Raw genomic sequence first — 19,587 nt, 5'->3', positions numbered from 1 at the left:
GATTTCTAAAAGCCACCAGAAACCCAGGTTTTAATGTAAAATGTCTTATTTTGAAAGCACCGTATGGGCTGGCTCCTCCCACAAACCGCAGTTGATGACAACACCCGCACTGCTTTAGGACCCTCAGCGTGTCCCCTCACCTCCCCGGGCTTCCTGAAGAGAGGATGAGATGGCACGGTCAATTTCGGTGGCCTGTGTCTGTACCGCAGCTGAAGACAGGCGACAGGCCTTCAGTGCATCGTCTGCTCCAGCTTGGGAGTGGGCTGAGACCAAGAGCCAGGGCGGGAGGAGGGGCTCAAGTGGTTTTCGTGGGGACATCACAGGACAAACTGGTTCTCAAGTCAAACTGACCTGCAGGCCATCAGACCAGCTTTTGTCTCTGAAGGGACAGCAATGGCCACCACGGGACACGCTTTCCTTCTCAGCCAACAGATATGAATTAGTCACTGTGTTGTGGTTCTGGTTAAAATATTCAAAGTCTACAGAATCCAGTGAGATTGCCAGGTGGAAGATAACAAGGAACTTCTTGTGTTTACCCGTCCTGGTGGGTGTCCCTAGAGGGGCAGCTCTGTCCCCCCACAACCACCCCCTAGAGCCACTGTCCAGATCTGTCGGTCTTGGGATGCAAGCAGGCATCCACAGAGGCATGTGGAACTGTGGACAGAAAGGTGAGGACGGGGCTCAGCCTCCAGCCTGTCCAGCAGTGTCTGTAGCTCGGGAGCAGCAGGAGACATTCGTGGTCCCACCCACTCACCTGCCAGAGGACACCTTGCCCCACCTCCTAATGAGCTTCCGCTTGGCCCCGCCCCCCACAGCTAGACTCACATGCTCCGCCCCCTGGGAGTCCGTGCCATCCCGGAGGTGGGAGGTGATGGAGCGGGCTCCTGGGCACCCCAATGCCACAGACCTGCAAGGAATCCCAGGGCCCCCTCCCACCCTCTCCTTCCATGAGGCTCTCTATCTTGGTTTCCCTCCCAGGTTGCTACTGATTTTACTTTTTTTTTTTTTTTTTAGATTTTATTTATTTATTTGAGAGAGAGGGCGTGCACATGCAAGGGGGAGCCAGAGGGAGAATGGGATTCCTGGTTGAGCAGGGAGCCTGACCACATTGGACTCGATCCCAGGACCCCGGCATCATGACCTGAGGCTTAAGCAGACACTTCACTGACTGAGCCCCCCAGGAGCCCCCTGATTTTACTTTTAAACAAGAATTTATTCTAACAGCAGAGTATCCCACACTTCCTACAGAACCCTGTTCCTACAACCTCCCCCTGCCCCACAGACAACCAGAAGGGGTCCATGAAAGGACTGGTTCAGAAAGTGGGCTCTAATTAGGGGTCTCCAGGGGGCTGCTTCCCTGGGGAACACACCCCGGGGATAAGCAGGATACTGAGGGCAAGACAGATGCTGCCCGCCACCACCGCACTGATGGGGAGAACTGACCGCAGCTACAAGCTTGAGCATCAGAAAATCTGGAAGATACTTCACCTCAGCTAGTAAAAATCCTGTCGGATTATGCTGTTTTTTGCAACTTTACCCCAAACAAATAGAGACCTTTCAAAAATGGTTGGTTCACTTCACCTACTTTTCATGGCTCAGCTCTCATGCTGGGCATTTGCTGTGCTCTGTGACCCACGGGAATGTCCTCGTGAACCCCGACGCCCCCGGAAGCCATCTGCCTTGTCATGGTGGGTCCCAGGTTGCCGTGTGTTTTGAAGTATCTACTTTTTTTTAATTCTCCCCTGAAAATGGAGAAAACAGAGCAACATAAGTAGAGTCAACATTCGTTTCTTCCCTCCCAGGTCACGAACAGTTTGTAAATTGTCAGTAGGACTTGAGTGAGAATCCAAGGAGGGGCTGTCCTGGGAGAGAAGTTCAGGTTGCCTACAGAAGAAATCCTGTGGCATTTAAACTGCCTTCCAGTCCTTGTCTTGCCTGTGAGATGACTCCACAGTATCTCCTGAGACTGCCAACCGCCAGACCCGTGGCTGCAGTGGGGAACAGAAGCACGTTCTCCCCACCTGCCCAGCCAAGCTGGCGTACTAGCGGTGACTGTGGTCTGAAACATGAAATCGCTGAGTAACTAAGTTCCCGGTAGGCAGAATGCGGCCTGTGTGCCTTCGGCACGTGGCCCAGAGACCTGTACTTAGCTCACAACTGTGTCAGGACACGCAGAGTGCCCTGACGGTTGTGCTCCCAGATACGTCTGAAGCCACCCCAAGTGCCTCCTGCCCTGGGGGTCCAGGACACAGTGGAGAGTGGAGGTGCTTGGCCGTTGACGGAAAATAGAACCCAGACTTTCAATGCCACCTGTGGACACGTATCAGGCAGAGTATGAGACAAAATTCAAAAAGGAACTTTCCTATTTTCCAGAGCGTTCTCTCTTCCTCCCTCCGTGCTTTTATTCACTGAGCAACATTTACGGAGCACCTACTACAGGCCCCTGGCTAAGCGTTAGGGATCTGAAGGTAGAGAAGACTCATCTCTTATCCCAGAGGACCTGTATAATAAAAAGACACCTCTGGGGCCTGTTTTTAAGATCATTCTGATGTGTGTCTATTTGGGACCTCAATGCCCCTACAAGCTGTTGCAGCCTGGTGTGTAATCAGATGGCACTTCCATGCACCAAGCACTTATGATCCTCCCACTGTATGCCAAGACCTCCCCGAGGCAGTGGGATCTGCGAAAGAGCCAACAGGCTCTCAGCCCTGAGAGGCTGACAGCTCGTTGTGCGCGCTTAGGAGGATCTCAAGTAAAAGAAAGTCCCTCACTAGAGCCCTTATAGAATTTCTTAGAAAAGAAAAAAAAATAACTATTGACTACCCTTGTTGCTTCTCTTGCAAAGATTTCTTCACAAGAACTGCTGTGTTTCTGCTCGCTCGCTCAAGTGTGCAGTGTGGTAACGAACGGTTTTCTTCCTGTGTTGCTTGTGTTAAGGAAAATGAGAGGAGCACCCCTTTCCTCTCCTAATGACGCAGCAGAGAGCATTTTCAACCTCCTGCCCCCTTCCCCTGCTTCCTCTCCCCACCTCTTCCCAGACCGATTTGGACTTTTTCATTTCCAGCTTCAGGTTCTAAGTGAGTCTGTGTGATGTGATGATGGGGTCATGCCTGGGACGCACCCCTGCCCTGGGCCCGCTAACATCCGAGGTTTTGCTTCCTTGGCAGTCACGCTGGGGTGTGATGGGGTGGAAGCAAGCAGAGCTGAGTTCGAATCCCGCCTCCAGCACCTGCAGATCACTCTGACCCTGTTTCCTCCTCCATACAGCTGGGCTGAACCACCAAGCCCAGTGTTGACCTTCTCAGGGTGGAAGAGATCCTGGCGGACGCTGGGAAGATATGCTGCTGTGAGAATCTACCAGACAAAAGGAACCCAATGGGTAAGCATCACAAGATGATCGGTTGCCCACACAATCCCTCATCAAGCTGTGTAGACCTGGGACCCTGGGATGGGGCCATCCCTTCTTCCCACCTTGTCCGCCCTCCCCGGGGAGGCCAAGGTCAGGGATGACCCAGAGGACTTTAGCCCATGTGTTCTGGGAAATTCAGGACTGCCCTCATTTCTTGTCAAGTATTCTTTGCAGATGTCCTCATTCAAATGGACCAGAAATCCAACGTGTGGGCATCTGTCCAGGGCCTGAGACCGCGACTGGCACAGTGTAACCGTATTTCATTTCTTAAGTGCTGTTGGTAAGGCTGTGAAGTCTCTGGGGGAGACAGAGCAGGAGAGGGAGGTTGGGTCCATGTGGCTGGGCTCACTGGTGGGAAGCCGCTCTCTGCCCAGGACTGCGGGGGGCTTCTGGGATCTGCAGTGGGCACTGCACTCCGTCCCTCGGCCAAAGCGGCCACCCTTCACTGACCACTTCCCTCGAGTGGGTGGTTTTCTATGTACCATTTTGATTGCTTTTCATAATAATCCTTAAAGCAGGACCTTGCTCTGACTTTTCCAGGTTGCACGGGGTCGAGACCCATGCTGTTTGCCCAGGGCCAGGGAGAGTGATTGTAAGGACGTATCAGAGATACAGACGCACAATGTCTATGGTGTCTGGACATCGGGGCCACAGGGAGAATCAGGATGCCGTTCGGGACCCCGCAGAGGCAGCCATGCTCTGGCTGGGCCCGGCCCAAGTGACTCTACATGCCTGCGGGTGCGTCCCCTGCAGGGCCTCCCAGCTCCCAGCCCTCTGCATACTCTCTCTGGCCCCAATTCTGCTGCCCCACAGGTGCCCTCAGCCCCATGCCCGACACCACTCGGCCTGGAGTCCCCTCTGTGTGTCTCCATCACCCATCTCCGGTATGGTGGCTGGGGCCCTTCTTTGGGGCCCCATCGAGCTGCCCACAAAGCTGCCTTGGATGGGCGAGGCTCCGAGGCCCAGTCTGTTGCGTGCAGAACCAGGCCACCCAACTCAGGAAGGGCTGGGGGCTTCTGCTCTGCACCAGAACCCATGCAGGTGTTAGCTTCATTCAGAGATGAGAAATGGGCCTCTGGGAAGAGTCGGTAGCCGGGCAGGCTGAGCACAAGTCACACTCAGCTCTGGTGTCTCCAAACCCGGTCACGTCTCTGCTTCCTGTTTCTATCCGCCCACGCACAGCCAGAGGGACGGGGGCTCCTCCTGGCTTCTGCCTGCATCCAGCCCCTGTCCTGATGACCTCAGTGTACCCTTCCAAGCCCCATCAGCCCTAAAACAGCCCTCTCCCCCAACTCTGCTTCCCACCAAGTGACCAAGGCCTGAAGATCCCCCTGCCAGAGTCCCTAAGGAATTAGTTGGTGAGGGTCTGGTGTCCAGAGACCCCAACAATCCTGCCATGGGCACAGTGGCCCAATGAGTGTAGGGATGGCATGAGGGAAGGCCCAGGCTGACAGCGTCATGGCGGGAATGGTGGCGCTGCGGGAATGGTACAGGTCACAGAGGGCAACACGGGGCCATGCAAGCCTTCACTTGAACCTTCGCCTTGGGACCCCCGACATGCAGCTGACGAGGCTTGGAGCCCCAAACTGCACCATGTGGTCAAAGATAGCATATTCAGACAGTGAGACCAATGAGCCCAAATCAGGGCTGCCCTGGAAAATCCAGCGCGGCTTGTGGTGCTCAGGTCGGGGCTGTGCGGTCGGGTCAAACTTCTGTGAGCTTCAGTTCACTGCGGGAGGCTGGGGCCCAGGAAGGAGGCGGCTCTTGCAAAAAACGAAGGGCCTCCCTCTTGAGAAGTCCCCTCCTCCAAGCAGGCGGCCCCAGCTGCTTCTCCATTGCTGCAGGGCTGCAGGGTCTTGGGGAGCTCTGGGGCTCCTGAACACCAAGGGAGGAAGGTCTTGTCGGCACAGGAAGCGCCCGGCTCTTCCTCCCCTTTTGCAGTTGAAGAAATGGAGCTCTTTGGAGAGGAAGGGCACTTTCCAAGATCACAGAGCAGACGAGGAGGCTAAACACGAGCAACCCAGACGTTCCTGTCGCTTACACTCGGCCCGTCAGCGCTGTCCATCCCCAGCAAGGTGTTGGGCTGAGTGTGCAGCCCTGAGCCGGCTCCATGGCGATTAGCAAAGGAAACGCTCGAACTCCCGCTGGAGAGGCACGTGGTCTCCTTGTGGTGATAAAACAGGAAAGCAGAACAGGGACTGAAATTTCACCCGAGCTCTGCTCTCTGAGAGTGTCCCGGGAGGGGTTGGAAGAGCCAGGTCTTAAGAATTTGTCCTGCAGGTGAGCAGCTCCAGGGTCAGGCAGGCTGGACAGAGTTCTTGAACGTCGAGACAGCCAGCAATAGGGAGCAGCAGTGTGTTAGGGAGGTCCCGGGCACGGAGAACAGGCATGGGGGGATGTGGCAGTGGGCAGTGCTGCAGCTCGACCTGGGCAAGGACAGGCCAGGAGAAGGCCCTGTCGCCACCGAGCCCACGCAGGAGTGGGCTGACCCCCAGGGGACCACCTCCTTCCCAGTCTCTCATGCACCTTCACTGGGTTCACAGCCTCTCCCCCCTGGCAGGCAGCCCCCGGGGTAATGCTGTATCCACGTGTGGGCGATTGACTAGGGTCTGTGGACCTGTGGACCTCTGTCCCCAACCCTGCCCCCAGGGCAAGAGGGTCCCTACCTCTCTCCTGTACCACCCGCACTTGGTAGACTCTGCACAGACGATTACTGAATGAACAGATGAATGAGTAGATGACTTCTTGATGAGCGCGTGACCAGTCACCACGCCAGGCTCTCTGATAAAGGAAGATTCTGTTTGCTTCCAGTTTTCCAAATTCCCACTCTCTTCGTGGGTGACATGATATGCTTCTCTGTTCTGATTCCATAGATTGAGTTAGTACTGCTCTCTAAAAAGATCCGTGCATGTCCCTGTGAGGTCTTTTTGCTTTCTTCTTCTTCTTTTCTATTCTCTTTCAGTTTCTGACCATGGAAATAAAATATGGTCATTACAGGGATTTTGAAAAAGTAGGATAAAACAGGGCGCCCAGATGGCTGAGATGTTTAAGTGTAGGACTCCTGATTTTGGCTCATGTCGTGATCTCAGGGTGGTGAGACCGAGCCCTGCATTGGGCTCTGAGCTGGGCATGGATCCTGCTTAAGATTCTCTCCCTCTGCCCCTCCCTCTCCCCCCAAAAAAAAGAAAAAGGAAAAAAGCCTAAAGAGGCTGGGAAAAAAACCCTCTCAACAACCTCATCATGAAAACAGTTCAACACAGCTCATTGGCATATTTTCTTTGGGACTCTGGTGTTTCTTAGGGGCAGAAGGAGATATTCTTTCCTTTTTTTTTTTTTTTTTAAGATTTTAAAAATTTATTTGAGAGAGAGCATGAGCGGGGAGAAGCAGACTCCCCACCAAGCAGGGAGCCCGACATGGGGCTCAATCCCAGGACCTCAAGATCATGACTTGAGCCTTAAGCAGTTGCTTCACCAACTGAGTCCCCCAGGTGCCCCCAAAAGGAGATTTTCAAGGGCCTCAGCCTTAGGATGCCTTCCCAGGCTTGCATCCCCTACAACTCCTTGCCGTCTCTCAGGCGTCCAGAGAAGCCATTCTCCCATCCTCGTCCTCCAACCAGATCTGAGTTCTCCCAAGGCCTTGGAGAGCTCTGCGTAGGCTTGTTATTCCACTTCCTGGTGGTGGTAACAGCAGGCCTCTGCTGTTAGGGCCGCCAAGCGGCCCTAGTTGGCACAGAGGTGTTTGGGGCTCTGTTCGTCTCTTGCCCTATTATCCTTTCTGGACTTTGCCAAGGCCCTGTCTGGATCAGGCCTTGACGCTTCCAAGCCCCCGAGTCAGCCACCAGTGTATGGCTAAAGCAAGATAGGATGTTTCCTCAAAACAACTTGCCTGAAGTCTCTGTAATTTCTGGGTTTTCGGGATACCGCTGGTACCCTCTGAGTCTCTTCTAGGAACAGCACTGGTACTTTGGAAGCTACAAGAGATGCAGGGGCAGGAGTGGAAAGGGGCTCAGTCTATGGGCCCAAGGTTCACGACTGGACTTGTGAGGGGAGTCGCGGGCCATGTCCAAGTTCAGTGGGAAAAAGTAATGTGGTTGATTAGTCATGTCTGCCCTGGGCGAGGCATGGGAATGGGAGTTTGCAACCCTTACTTCTCTCCCGAGTATACGAGGGTCTGGGCCTTCAAGGAGCGCCATGGGAAAGGCGAGTTAAATTCAGAGTCCTGTGGATCTGCTAAAGTAAGTGGGATTCCTGGAATTCCCTTGAGGGAGGAATCAAAGGGGCTGGACCTCCTGAGAGGAAGCTGGACAATGGCCGGGCAGGGAGGGGACGAGAGCAGGCTCCAGACTAAGGAAAGAATTTGAGGAAAGCACCGTGGTGGCATGCCTCAGGGGAATGTGTACAGACCCGCCTCTCGGAGGTAATTATAGAACTTCAGAGAAGGCCCAGCCAGAATGTAATTGGTAAGTTCAATAGTATCTAGATCAGAGTAAAAATACATTTAAGCTTTTAAAAGCAGTGACTACTATTTTTAAACTAGGGAAATGTTTAGAAACACAGAGGGGAAGAAAAGACCCAAAGAATGATATAAGAAAAAGTTACTCTCAATTGTTTACATGTTGTCATATTTGTCTCCAGCCTTTTTATTTTCAAGGACATAAAACACGACACATAAAACTTCAGTCCCTCAAATTATCACCCCTTCCAATTCCCCAGAAGTAAGAACCACCGCTATCAGAAATGCAAAGACCATTTCTAGACCATTTTGACAATTTTTGCATATCAACCTATGCACACAGAGACTTTTCTTTTAATACCTTTAGTTTGCAGAACTAACAGTAATTCTCTACACGCCATCAGCTCAGACCTGAGCCAGGAGAGGCACTTCCCCTAACCCGTCTTCTCCGGAGCCCCTTGGGCCCTTCCTGAGGTTCCCATCAACCCCTGGCAGCCCACCCCTTCCTGAGCAACTACCCATTCTTTTAGGTTGAACACTTCCATGTGGCAGGTGTTGGTGGGAGCCAGGGAATGACCAAGAGGCAGAGCCGGACCTTCTCTGTGTCCATCACACCGTACAACACACAGCTAATCTTAACCTGGGGTTGAAGGTGGGGGACTCTGAGATCACCGACAGAGCACGTGAAACCATCCCGTAGGGTCTTCTGTAGGATCTTGCCAGGTGTCAGATGCTGATAACCAGCTTGTTTTTCCTACGTTGCAGAAGGTCTTCTCAACTTGGGGTCTACAGACCTCTGAGAGCTTGTCATTAGGACCATATTTCAACTGGATTCTTTTATAACCTTACCTATTTTATTTTATTTCCTTAAAAGACATTCTGAGAAAGGGGTGCCTGGGTGGCTCAGTGGGTTAAAGCCTCTGCCTTCGGCTCAGGTCATGATCCCAGGGTCCTGGGATGGAGCCCCACATCGGGCTCTCTGCTCAGTGGGGAGCCTGCTTCCCCCTCTCTCTCTGCCTGCTTCTCTGCCTACTTGTGATCTCCGTCTGTCAAATAAATAAATAAATAAATAAATAAATAATCTTTTTAAAATAAATAAAAACATTCTGAGAAGGGTCCACAGGCTTCATTAGCCTGCCAAAGGGGTCCATGACACCAAAAAAAGGAGGGAGCTAGAAATCCCTATTTAGCTTGTCATGCTATTGTCTGAAATGGAGATGATACTTCCCAGCTCATTCTGACAAACATCATGTTGTAGACATGGTGTTTGAGATTTCCTCAAAGAGCCCTTGGAAAGAGGGAATCTATCTTCCTTCTTCCTTCTTCTGGGATTACAGATTGCAGCACAACAGGATGGAACACCTGGGGCCCTGATGGTGTGGAGGGATGCACCAGCCCTGGACAGCTACCTCCAGACTGTGTCATGGGAGAAGGAAGCAAGCTTCATTTACTGACGCTGCTGTTATTCTGGGCTTCTGGGACTTGCCACCAGGCCTGAAGCAAACTAATGAAGCAAAGCTCTCTGATGACAAATTGAAAACGGCATTATTTATCTGAAGAGTTTTCAGAAATCACTCTCATTCTAGAGAAAGAATAATTTCAAACCTACATGATGATTCCTTTAGTGCCTGATATTACCTCGAGTATTTAAACAAGACTGAACTGGTGGAAACACATTTTATTCAGAGTTTCTAGTTTTGACACAGCAAATGAAATTGATGACCGTTGAAACTAATTTTTCAGCCACTTCTTTTGCCTACTTTGACCTCCTTCAAAGAGCATTTATGAGTAGCCTGGCTTTGTGCCCACCGACTCCTCATTTATGACAGTGACTCTTATTATCTTGAGAATTTTTAAAACCAAACAGCGAAGATTTCTTCTGGCATGTCCTTTGAGTTGTTGATGGAGTCAGAAAACGTGTACAGTGTCATAACTCTCAACAGCACACCTTTTTAGTATGCTGTGGTTACTGAAAGGTGTAGAATAGCAGAGCCTGTCCTCAGGAAAGGTGATGATATAATAGGGACAATATCCGTGAGCAGGTGAGCTGCGTTTGACATGTGCCACAAGAACAGTGCCATCAGCAAGTGATAAGGTGACTTGGAAGAGGGAGCTACTACAGTCCTTGGAAGAAGGGTACGGTTAAGGGTCAAGATGAAAGGCAAAGAAATGACCACAAGGACCAGAGAAATGAAGGAAATGGGTAGACCAGTTGGCTGGAATGAAGGGTAGCTCCAGTGACATCTCTATAAAATTCTTTGTTCTTCCAGGTAGAATCCACCCAAGTCTCCTAGAGCTGTTGTCTCCATATAGCTTTATGAAGACTTCTTTTTTTTTTTTTTTAAGATTTTATTTATTTATGGGAGAGGGAGAGAGCACAAGCAGGGAAGGGACAGCAGAAGAAGAGAAAGAAGCAGGCTCCCCACCGAGTTGAGAACCCCCAACCCGAGGCTCAATTCCAGGACCCCAGGATCATGATCATGATCTGAGCCAAAGGCAGACACTTAACCTACTGAGCCACCCAGGTGCCCATGAAGGCTTCTAGTATCACAGGAGGGTGATTGTCCCCATGAACCCTCTCTGCAAAGGGACATCTTCATTTTTATAAGCACCACACCTGCATGGACTTCTAAAGCTCTCCTGAATGGATATAATTTCTTACCAGTGCATTAACTCATCTTTAAAGGAGCCATCCCACCTAATGTTTTCTTTTAAATTGCACAAACAAATTGGGTGCCTGGGTGGATTCCTCCCAGCCCCTGGCAACAGCCAATCTGTGTTAAGTCCGTATGGATTTACCTCTTCCGAATGTTTCATGTAAATGGAGTCAAACAATATGTGATCTTCTGTGTTTGGCTTCTTTCACTTACCATACTGTTTTCGAGGTCTGTCCACATTATAGAGTGGGTTAGTCCCTCCCTCTTATGGCTGAAAAATATTCCATTCCGTGAAAGTAACCCAGTTTGTTTATGAATCTGTCGATGGACCTCTGGGCCAGTACCTTTGCTTTCAGCGAGGTCCCTGTAAAAGGAAGTATTTGGCAGTCTGGAAATTTACAGGCAGGGTCTCACAGATAGGAGCAGAGGTTCACCTGGGGTCACCATGCCCGCCCACATCACCCTCAGCTTGAGAGTGCCTTGGGCTCCCCCGGGAGCATTCGGAAAACCTCATAACCATACTTCACGTTTGCGTCTCCACTTTACAACAACTTTGTGAGACAATCAGGATGGAGAAGCTTATCCCCATGTTATACATGAAGAACCTGAGTGCCGGCGACGAGAAGTCAGGGGGCCTGGCTGGGAAGCGTTAAGGGTCAGGGCGCGAGCCAGGCCTTCTGACCAGATCTAGCCCCTGCTAAACACTGACCATTGACAACAGCCACAGTGAGAGACAGAGACCGGGTAGGAGGGAGATTTGTGTGTCAGGAATAAATCTGGTGGTGAATAAAAGGAAGCAAACAATTGCGAGTCTGTAAGAGCCAGAATAAGCCTGGTCCGCAAGGACAGAGAATGTTTTCCGTGACCCAAACACACCACTCTCTTTCTGCATCTTCTGCCTACACATCAAAGCATCTGGCCGGGAATTCACATTTCATCTCTGTGGAGACTTGGGAAGGAGGTTTCCTGGATGTGGTGGGTGTAGGGAGGGCAGAGAATGTCTGGAATGGGAGGCCAGCAGCACGTTGCCTATCAGAGAGATGCTTAGGCCGTGTTAGCGGAAGAAAGGAATGAATTGAATGTGAATCAAGCCCTTTTGAATCCTTTGCAACCTTTTCTGCTAGGCAGCTCATTCCTTCTGCACTGGAAACAAAAGCAAAAATCTCTACCAAACAGTTGCTGTCTACAGGTCCGAGCCTGTGCCTCACACCCTCCCCAAGGAGAGGAAGGGGAGCAGAGCTTCGTCTGTGCATTAGCAGGGTGGTGGCCTATAATAAAGAGACCCCAGGGGCAGTGACTTTAAGAACACACAAGTTTAGGGCCGCCTGGGTGGCTCAGTCAGTTAAGCAGCTGCCTTCAGCTCAGGTTAAGATCCTAGGGTCCTGGAGTCAAGTCCCGCATCGGGCTCCTTGCTCCACAGAGAGCCTGCTTCTTCCTCGGCCTGCCACCCTCCCCCATGCTTGTTCTCCCTCTCTGATTTAAAAATTAGTGAAATACTTTAAAAAAAAAAAAAAGAAAACACGTGCATCTGAACCCCTCTCCTGTACAGTTCCAGGCAGGTGGATGGGCTGCTTTGCTCTGCCTGGTCATTCAGAGACCCAGGTTCCTTCCGAGTCATTACTCTGTCATCCCAGGAACACTGCTGTCATCTGCGCTCCAAAGCTTCCTGGCCGCAAATTCCAACTGCCCAGTTGGTGGCAAGAGAGAAAAGCCCTGGGGAGGACTGCCTTTTCTCTCGATGTCCCGCAAGAGCCTCACAGAGTACTTCTGCTCAAGATCTTCCTCACCTGAGCCTGCCAGCTGCAAGGGAGAAGGGAGTGTGTATTCAGCCGCGAGCCCTGGAGAAAAGAGAGAGTATTTTGCATCTTTACCCCTCCCACCCCCGCTATATGCTTGCAACTTGCTTCTAGAAGGTAGCATAGAAGACTCACCTCCATTCACGGGCAGGAAGTTTCTCTCCTTGGCTGGATTCTTTTTCCTGGCCTTTCGACCTTCACATGGAAGGAATCAACTTGGAAGGATACAGAGGAGCCCAGGCTCGCCCGTGGGAAGGACCCTGGGTCTGGAGATGTGGAAGAGGAGAGGGAAACCAATGGGCTCCATTGAGAGAGATGAAGCAAGCGTGGCCTGGGTATGAGAGACACTCATTAATCCACACAGGGTGGTCTCCGATCCTTGGAAAAAGCCAGTTTCAGCCAAGATGTTCCGGTTCCCACAGTGGGCAATGAATGGGTGGAGTTTTTAGAAAAGTTTCCAACAATAAGGTGATTTATATAAACTTTCAACTTGACTTCAGAGAGGATACCAGAGCTCCCCCAAAGACACACACACCACCCAGCACCTTCCTGGTAGGGGGACTCTGGCAAATAGGAGAAGAGGGGAAGGCTGATCCAGCCCGTGTGTCGTTCCTATCGAGGGCTTGGAAGCACGCCCTGACCACCCAGGGAAGCTAGCCCGAGATGACCTGGTCTTCGTCAAGTAGTACCCACGCCTATGGCAGCCACCAGCTGTGACCTGTCCCTCTAGGCTTGCCCTAAGCCAAAACCAGCGCTCTGAGCCTCTCAAAACCGAGAGCTCTACAGAATTAAAAACTGGCAAGTGAGGAATGAAACCCATGGCAAGCACTTTCATGATATGGAGGCCACAGGACTCCGAGCCACCCCGGCCCCCTTGCCTCCTGCTCCTTGCCCAGAGCAGCGGCCGGCAGTGACTGCACAGGCACCGACAACCCGTGCCCTGGCCCCAACACCAGACCCCCACCCCAGACCTCAGGTTCCCACAAGGCAGGGTTTGGATTTCTCCCTTTTCTTCTCCAGAAGCTCGGCTGCCCATCCAGTGGAAATTTTGATTCCGTTTCCTGCGGCTTCCTGTTCATCTCATCCCTACAAAGGTGCTGGGGATTGTCTCAGCCGCGTCCAGATGCGAGATAAATTTTCATGCATTTCAAGCCGAAGGCCCAAAATGCCAGGACTGGGGGTGGGGACAGGGAAATGAAAAGCCTCGGGCTGACATGTCGCAGACCAAAGAAACACCGTTTGCTCTTTTCCGGCCCCAGGAATCCAAACTCCCCCAGAGAGCAGCCCTGCTCTTCCCCAATCTGGAGAGGCAGCGTGGCCGAGGACAGTGCCCAAAACACAGAGGTGAGCAGCACCCACTCCCTGCCTTTCCCGTTGGGAGTCATCCAGGCTCCAGGGGTGGCCAAGAAACCCTCCCTACCACGGCCTTCACGTTGTTTAAATTGACAACACCTTGTGGGGTTTATGGCGTTCTTAGGGTCCGCCCCTTATTTGATCTTTGGAAGAGACACAATGTCCCTCCTGCATCCTAGCCCTCACCTTGTGCCAACACATGGGGGAGAGAAGGACAGAGGGGCTTTTTTTCCCTTAAGATTTATTTATTTATTTGAGGGGATGGGGAAGGGACAGAGGGAGAGAGAGAATCTCAAGCAGATTCCCCAGTAAGTGCAGAGCCCGGCAAAGGGCTCAAACTCATGACCCTGAGATCATGACCCAAGCCGAAATCAAGAGAGAGATGGTCAACTGACAGAGCCCCAGAAGGGGCTCTGAAGGAGGGATGAAACACTTGTGTGATAGGAGAAGACATGGGGGAGGGGGTGGCACCTGTGTTGTTGACCTCTGCCCTGGTGTGATTACTGCAGTCGCTTATGTGAACATGGAGGACTATTCCTTCGATGAGAAGGGAATTTTGCAGCCTCAGAGTCCAGCCTGTGTGATGTTGCTACTGGAAAGAGAGGCAGGGTCCAACTCTTGGCCACTCGTCCATTGGCTAGGTGCCCCAGCACAGCCACGGAGCCTCTCTGAGACTCAGTTTCTTCATTTGCAAACTCAGACTAAGATTTGCCACAGGTCAGACTCTGGAATCTACTGTAGATTACCATAAGGGTGTCTGTTCCTCCAGGGGCCAATTCACACTAACCTACCCCACGGAGACTGATGTATAGACCAGAGTGTCCATTGCTGAGTCCGGGTGAGGAATAAAGTAATGAGGAGGACTGCACAGACATTGTCAGTTGATGATGAGCGATGATGGAAGTGAAGGTGTCACAGGGACCATGCCTGGTAGACATGGTTGAGGGGCGACCAGTGAAATCCTCTAAATGAAGGGGTCTCGTATCTACACACACATATCCCCAGGCCATGGTCACAGGAACAGCCCATGTTGCTGTTCTCAGCTGGGTAAATTTATTGGCTCCCCAGTTGTGTCTTTTCCCTTCCTGACAATGCTCAAATTTTTATCCAGGCATCACCCGCCACACCCCACGGGCTTCAGAGCAACAGACCCCATCCCCAGCTCTTGCTCCAGATGGACTGTGAATGGCCCCCCAAGTCCCATCAAAAATTCTGTACTCCTGGGCACCTAGGTGGCTTAGTCATTAAGCGTCTGCCTTCGACTCCGTTCATGATCCCGAGGTACTGGGATCGAGCCCCATGTCGGGCTCCCTGTTCAGCAGGAAGCCTGCTTCTTCCTCTCCCACTCCCCCTGCTTGTGTTCCCTCTCTGGCTGTCTCTCTCTGTCAAATAAATAAAATCTTAAAAAAAAAAAATTCCATACTCCCACTAAGCCACCAGGAGAACCATATATGAAACTTTGTCTGACCCAGCCAGGGTGGGTCTCCGGAGTCTTGCTGGAAATGTGGGAACAAACCATTCTCACTCTTTCTGTCCTCTGTAGGATGTGGATACACTCCTAAAACAGCTGCAGCTGACTTGCCTCCAAGAAGAAGAAAAGGGTGAGGATTAGGCAGGCACAGGGGAGAGTGGAGCTGAGAGAAGAGAGGAAAATACATCAGGAAATCTGATTAAGCCATTCCTGAAGCTCACTTCCTTCAGACACACGGTTTTCAATCTGGGGGATAGCTTGGGTGGTACCACCCCTTGGGGCATTTTGGAAATGTACAGGGTTTTTATGGTTGTCACAGTGATTGGGGATGGTGCACATTCCTGGCATTTCATTCGCAGGTGCTAGGGATGTTAGGTATTCTGTAATGTGTGGACTTTTCTACGCGGCAGAAGACTCTCCATAGTCCTCCAAGACTTACATAAGTCTTAGTTGGCATCAATGTTGGCGGAAACCCTGTCCATTTAGTTTGGGTGGCCCCAAAAAGCAGAGCTCAAAGTTTAGGCTTATGTGTGGCTTATTTAGGAGATGACTTTAGGAAGCAGAGACAATTCGATGGTAAATTTGATATGTCAAGTCAGAAGGCCACGGAGTGCCCAGACATTTGACTAAACATTATTCTAGGTATGCCTCTGAATGCTTCCGGATGAGGTTGACATTTGAATTGGTAGACTGTGTAAAGCAGATGGCTCTCCCCAGGCTAGGTGGGCCTCATCCAAACAGTTGAAGACCTAAATATGATAAAAGGCTGAGTTGGTTGACTCTCTTTGTGTTTTTGAGCTGGGACATGGGTCTTCTGCTGCCCTGGGCTCAGAATCTAATTGAAACATATACCGTAGCCTTTCTTGTTTCTCAGGTCTTTGGCCTTGGATGGAACTATACCATCGGCTCTCCTGGATCTTCAACTTGCTGACTGCAGATCTTGGAACTGCCCAGCCTTCATCTTCATGTGAGCCATTCCAGTCCCTTACAATAGATAATACATAAATAACACACCTGTGTGATATATGTAAGTTGTATTATGCATTTATTCCCTTCCAGGAGATGTAAACTTCGTGGTTCCGATGGGGCTGATACTGACAGCTCTCAGGCTTGGCCATGGTCACGTGCATCTGTTGCGTCAGAAGGAGGTCCTCCCTGGTACCCCTCCAACCCCCCCAAGAGAGACCTGTCATTTCGCAGGTGGCGTCCTGCCACCCGGCCGCCCACTCATCCCTTCCAACCCACACTCTTCCAGCAAGCTATGATTCAGTCTAGAAATTCCTCTCTGCCAAGGGCTCTAAGCAGCCAATTTGTGGGAGTCAGTACCTGAGACCATGCCCTTCCAATCAGAAGGAGCAGATGTCTTGGCCACACTGTTCTTCCTGCTCCAGGGGCTTGGCTCAGATCCCTCCTGGGAGGCCCCTGCCCCAAGGCAGTGACCCTTGCTCATCCCATCTGTCTCCCGATTTGCAGCATGCCTGGTGGTTTCTCTCTCCCCCTCTAAATGCAAGTTTCTTGAGAACAGGAGCTGTGACCTGACCCTTGGTCTGGAGGGGAAGCTCAGTAAGTCTCTGCCAAAAACCAGGTGTGCAAAGGGACCCAAGGGTCACCTTCTGCCAAACACCCCTTAGATGGAGGAGTCCCAGCATGGGTCAGGGGACAGGGTGCACCAAGACCTGCTTGGTATCAACAGTGTCTTACTCAGGACTTAGCATCGTAGGGGAGAGATGCTAAGTCACAGGGTCAGTCAGAGGTGGGCTGCAAGTGTCCTGGGGGACATAGATGGGTGTCAGGGATCTGGAAAGCAATAACCCCTGTGCCTGCTGATGACGGCTGGGGACCGAAATGGATGGCTCCTGGATGGGGTGGGCGCCGTACCTGGGTAGTCCCAAGCCTAGTTCTCCAGCTCCCACCTACCCTTCCCGTAAACCCCTATCCCCAGCCTGTCTCAGATTCTAGCCCACACACCCCTAGCTTCCTTCTTCCCGTTTCTCCCACTAAATCTTAACCTCACCCCTGCCACCCCTGGGTGGGACCCCCTGGCTCCCAGTGTGTTCCCCCTGCCCTGCACACATCAGGTCTCAGTCCCCCATCCACCCCAAGGTCTGGTCACCCCAGGACACTGTTCCCCGTGTCTGCCAGTGCAAATGGACAGGGACATCCCAGGCGGAGTGAGGCAGACCCCAAACCTGGAGAAGCTATTAGATCAAGATCCATGTTTGTTCATAAGCTCTTATGTTTCATTTTTACTGCACAGCCCCGCATGGAATGAGAACCGACTATCTTAGTTCAGGAGTGTGAGCAGCCCTCGAGTCAGCGTGGTCCATTGGTCTCTCCCTGCTCTGCCTGGAGGCCCACCAGGATCACACAAAAGCAACACTAATCTCTAGTGATTCCTTGCTTTGTCACCCTGAGAAGGGCTTCAGGTTCCAGCACATTCTTTTGATGGAGAGGAACGTGTGCCGAGGATGTGCGACTCCATGCTCAGCTCCACCTGCACCAACATGGCACAGACAGGTAGTCCTTTGCTGTCACGCAAGCCACGTGCTAGACACGAGCATCCCACTGTGTAAATGTAGAACAGAGGTGCACGGGGACTTTCCAAAGCTGACAGCTGGCAGCCAGCAGTTCTGGATGCCAAGCCCTGAAAGATGGAAATCCAAAGCAAAAAGGCAAATGAGGAAAGAATGAGGAGAAAGAGAGCAGCAGGGTAACACCTCTTGGAAAAATGTTAGTATTCCCTAACAATCCTCATCTAGAATCTGGGCCAAAGAGATAGTGTAAGGGACTATGGGCCAGGTAAGGTACATTTTCTCGAAAGAAAGAAAGAAAGAAAGAGGAAGGAAGGAAGGAAGGAAGGAAGGAAGGAAGGAAGGAAGGAAGGGAAAGAGAGGGAGGGAGGGAGGGAGGAACGGAGGGAGGGAGGGAGGGAGGAAGGAAGGAAGGAAGGAAGGAAGGAAGGAAGGTAAAGAAACACTCTAGGTTTTAAAATCTGTTGGTTGGAAGACCAGAAAAAAACATCTGCTGTCCCTGCTCCCAAACAATAAACGAACTTCCTCACACAAAAAGGGGACCGCAAACACAAACACACTCTCTGGAGAAACTCTCGGAGGACGTCTCCTGCCCTGCCGGAGCCTCTAAGCTGATGGCGCTGGGCTGTGGTGACAGATGGGGACCCACGTCCTCTGGAAGCTCCCCACTGAGCTGCAGGCCAACGGGGAGGACAGTCCCCAGGCCGTGCCTCTCTCTGCCCTGAACACGTGTGCACACACAGTGCAGCACGTCCAACAACACACAGACGCTTGTCACTGGGCTCTGGAGCTCAGGGCTGACGTGGTGGGATCTATAACCCTAAACATCCCTTGTGTTGACTGACAATGGTCAGACCCCGGAGAAAGTCCTCTCCACTCCTCTCACCCTGTATTTTCAAAACACATGGTGACTGCATCTGAATGCCACGGGCTTGTGGGCTGGGTCACTGCCAACCCTGGGGACGGATCTGAGCCGTGGAAGACTGTGGGTCAGACACAAAGGAGTTAAGGGGCTCAGCCCTCTTCCTGGCGTGGGTGGGATGCGCTGGCCAGCAGAGAAGCAGCATGTGTTGGGAGGGCCCCCACGGACCATGGCCTCCCTGGCGTGGCCCTGGAGGCAGTGTTGGGCACAGCTGCGTGAGCCAGCCGTGGAACATTCTGCAGCATTAAACAACTCGTAAATCCATACACCCAGGCAGTCCTCATGACTTGCAGGGTTCAGGGTCTGTAAAATCCCAACAAGCACTGAGTGAGCGACACCGAATGCTGTTCCTACAGGAAAAACAGGGTCCGATTCCTGCGTGCCTCTGCTCATAGTGTCTTTGTCAGCCGATGAGTACGTAACCTTGTTTTACGTGTGTCTCTGTATACAGGCCCCTCATTCAATACAAGCTTGTTTCACGAACATTGAACTTGTGCCTGAACGAAGTGTATCGAACACACCCCTTTCCTCTGCAGGTATCTCACAGCCTTCTGGGCTCGGGATCGCCGGACGGCAGACTGCCCTGCGCTTGGGGGCCACTTCCGACCACAAAGCCGCCCCAGAAAAGCACAGAGATTTGATAAACGTGGTGCTAAAGAGAGCACAGGGAGGACACTTGCTTCCCCCACATGAGGGCAAAGGGCCATCTTGTTCAACCTCAGCTTGGAACTCGTGTGTCAGGCGAGCAAAGGCTTCCCCACATGGGGTGTGTCTGCAGATCCCCTGGGAAGCACCAAGAACTGATCAGGGGCTTCCAAAAATGGTAGCAGGTAGCTGAATTCCTAAACACAGAATCACGAATAAGGAGGATCCAACTGGTGGGGTCCCCACGGCTGGTGTGAAGTGAGACGCTGCCCTTTCATAGTGTATGAACTAGCCCGGCACCGAAGGCTAAGAGGCAAAAGGTTTTGTTTTGATAAAAAGTTGTAATACGA

At 51.8% G+C, this 19,587-nt stretch overlaps 1 long non-coding RNA gene across 1 annotated transcript; it reads left to right on the top strand.

The window, feature by feature from the left end:
* The first annotated feature begins 3,186 nt into the window (after window positions 1-3,186).
* LOC116855782 lies at window positions 3,187-19,164 on the top strand. The gene is made up of 3 exons (XR_004380436.1): window positions 3,187-3,379; window positions 16,014-16,106; window positions 19,129-19,164. It is a non-coding gene; the product is annotated as an uncharacterized LOC116855782 (long non-coding RNA).
* Window positions 19,165-19,587: the final 423 nt, after the last annotated feature.

This window comes from Lontra canadensis, unplaced genomic scaffold, assembly GCF_010015895.1.
Source record: "Lontra canadensis isolate GAN:19392208 unplaced genomic scaffold, GSC_riverotter_1.0 scaffold106, whole genome shotgun sequence".
In the NCBI taxonomy this organism is placed as follows: domain Eukaryota; kingdom Metazoa; phylum Chordata; class Mammalia; order Carnivora; family Mustelidae; genus Lontra; species Lontra canadensis.
The sequence above is the reverse complement of the archived record's forward strand: the minus strand, read 5'-3'. Positions and strand labels throughout refer to the sequence as shown.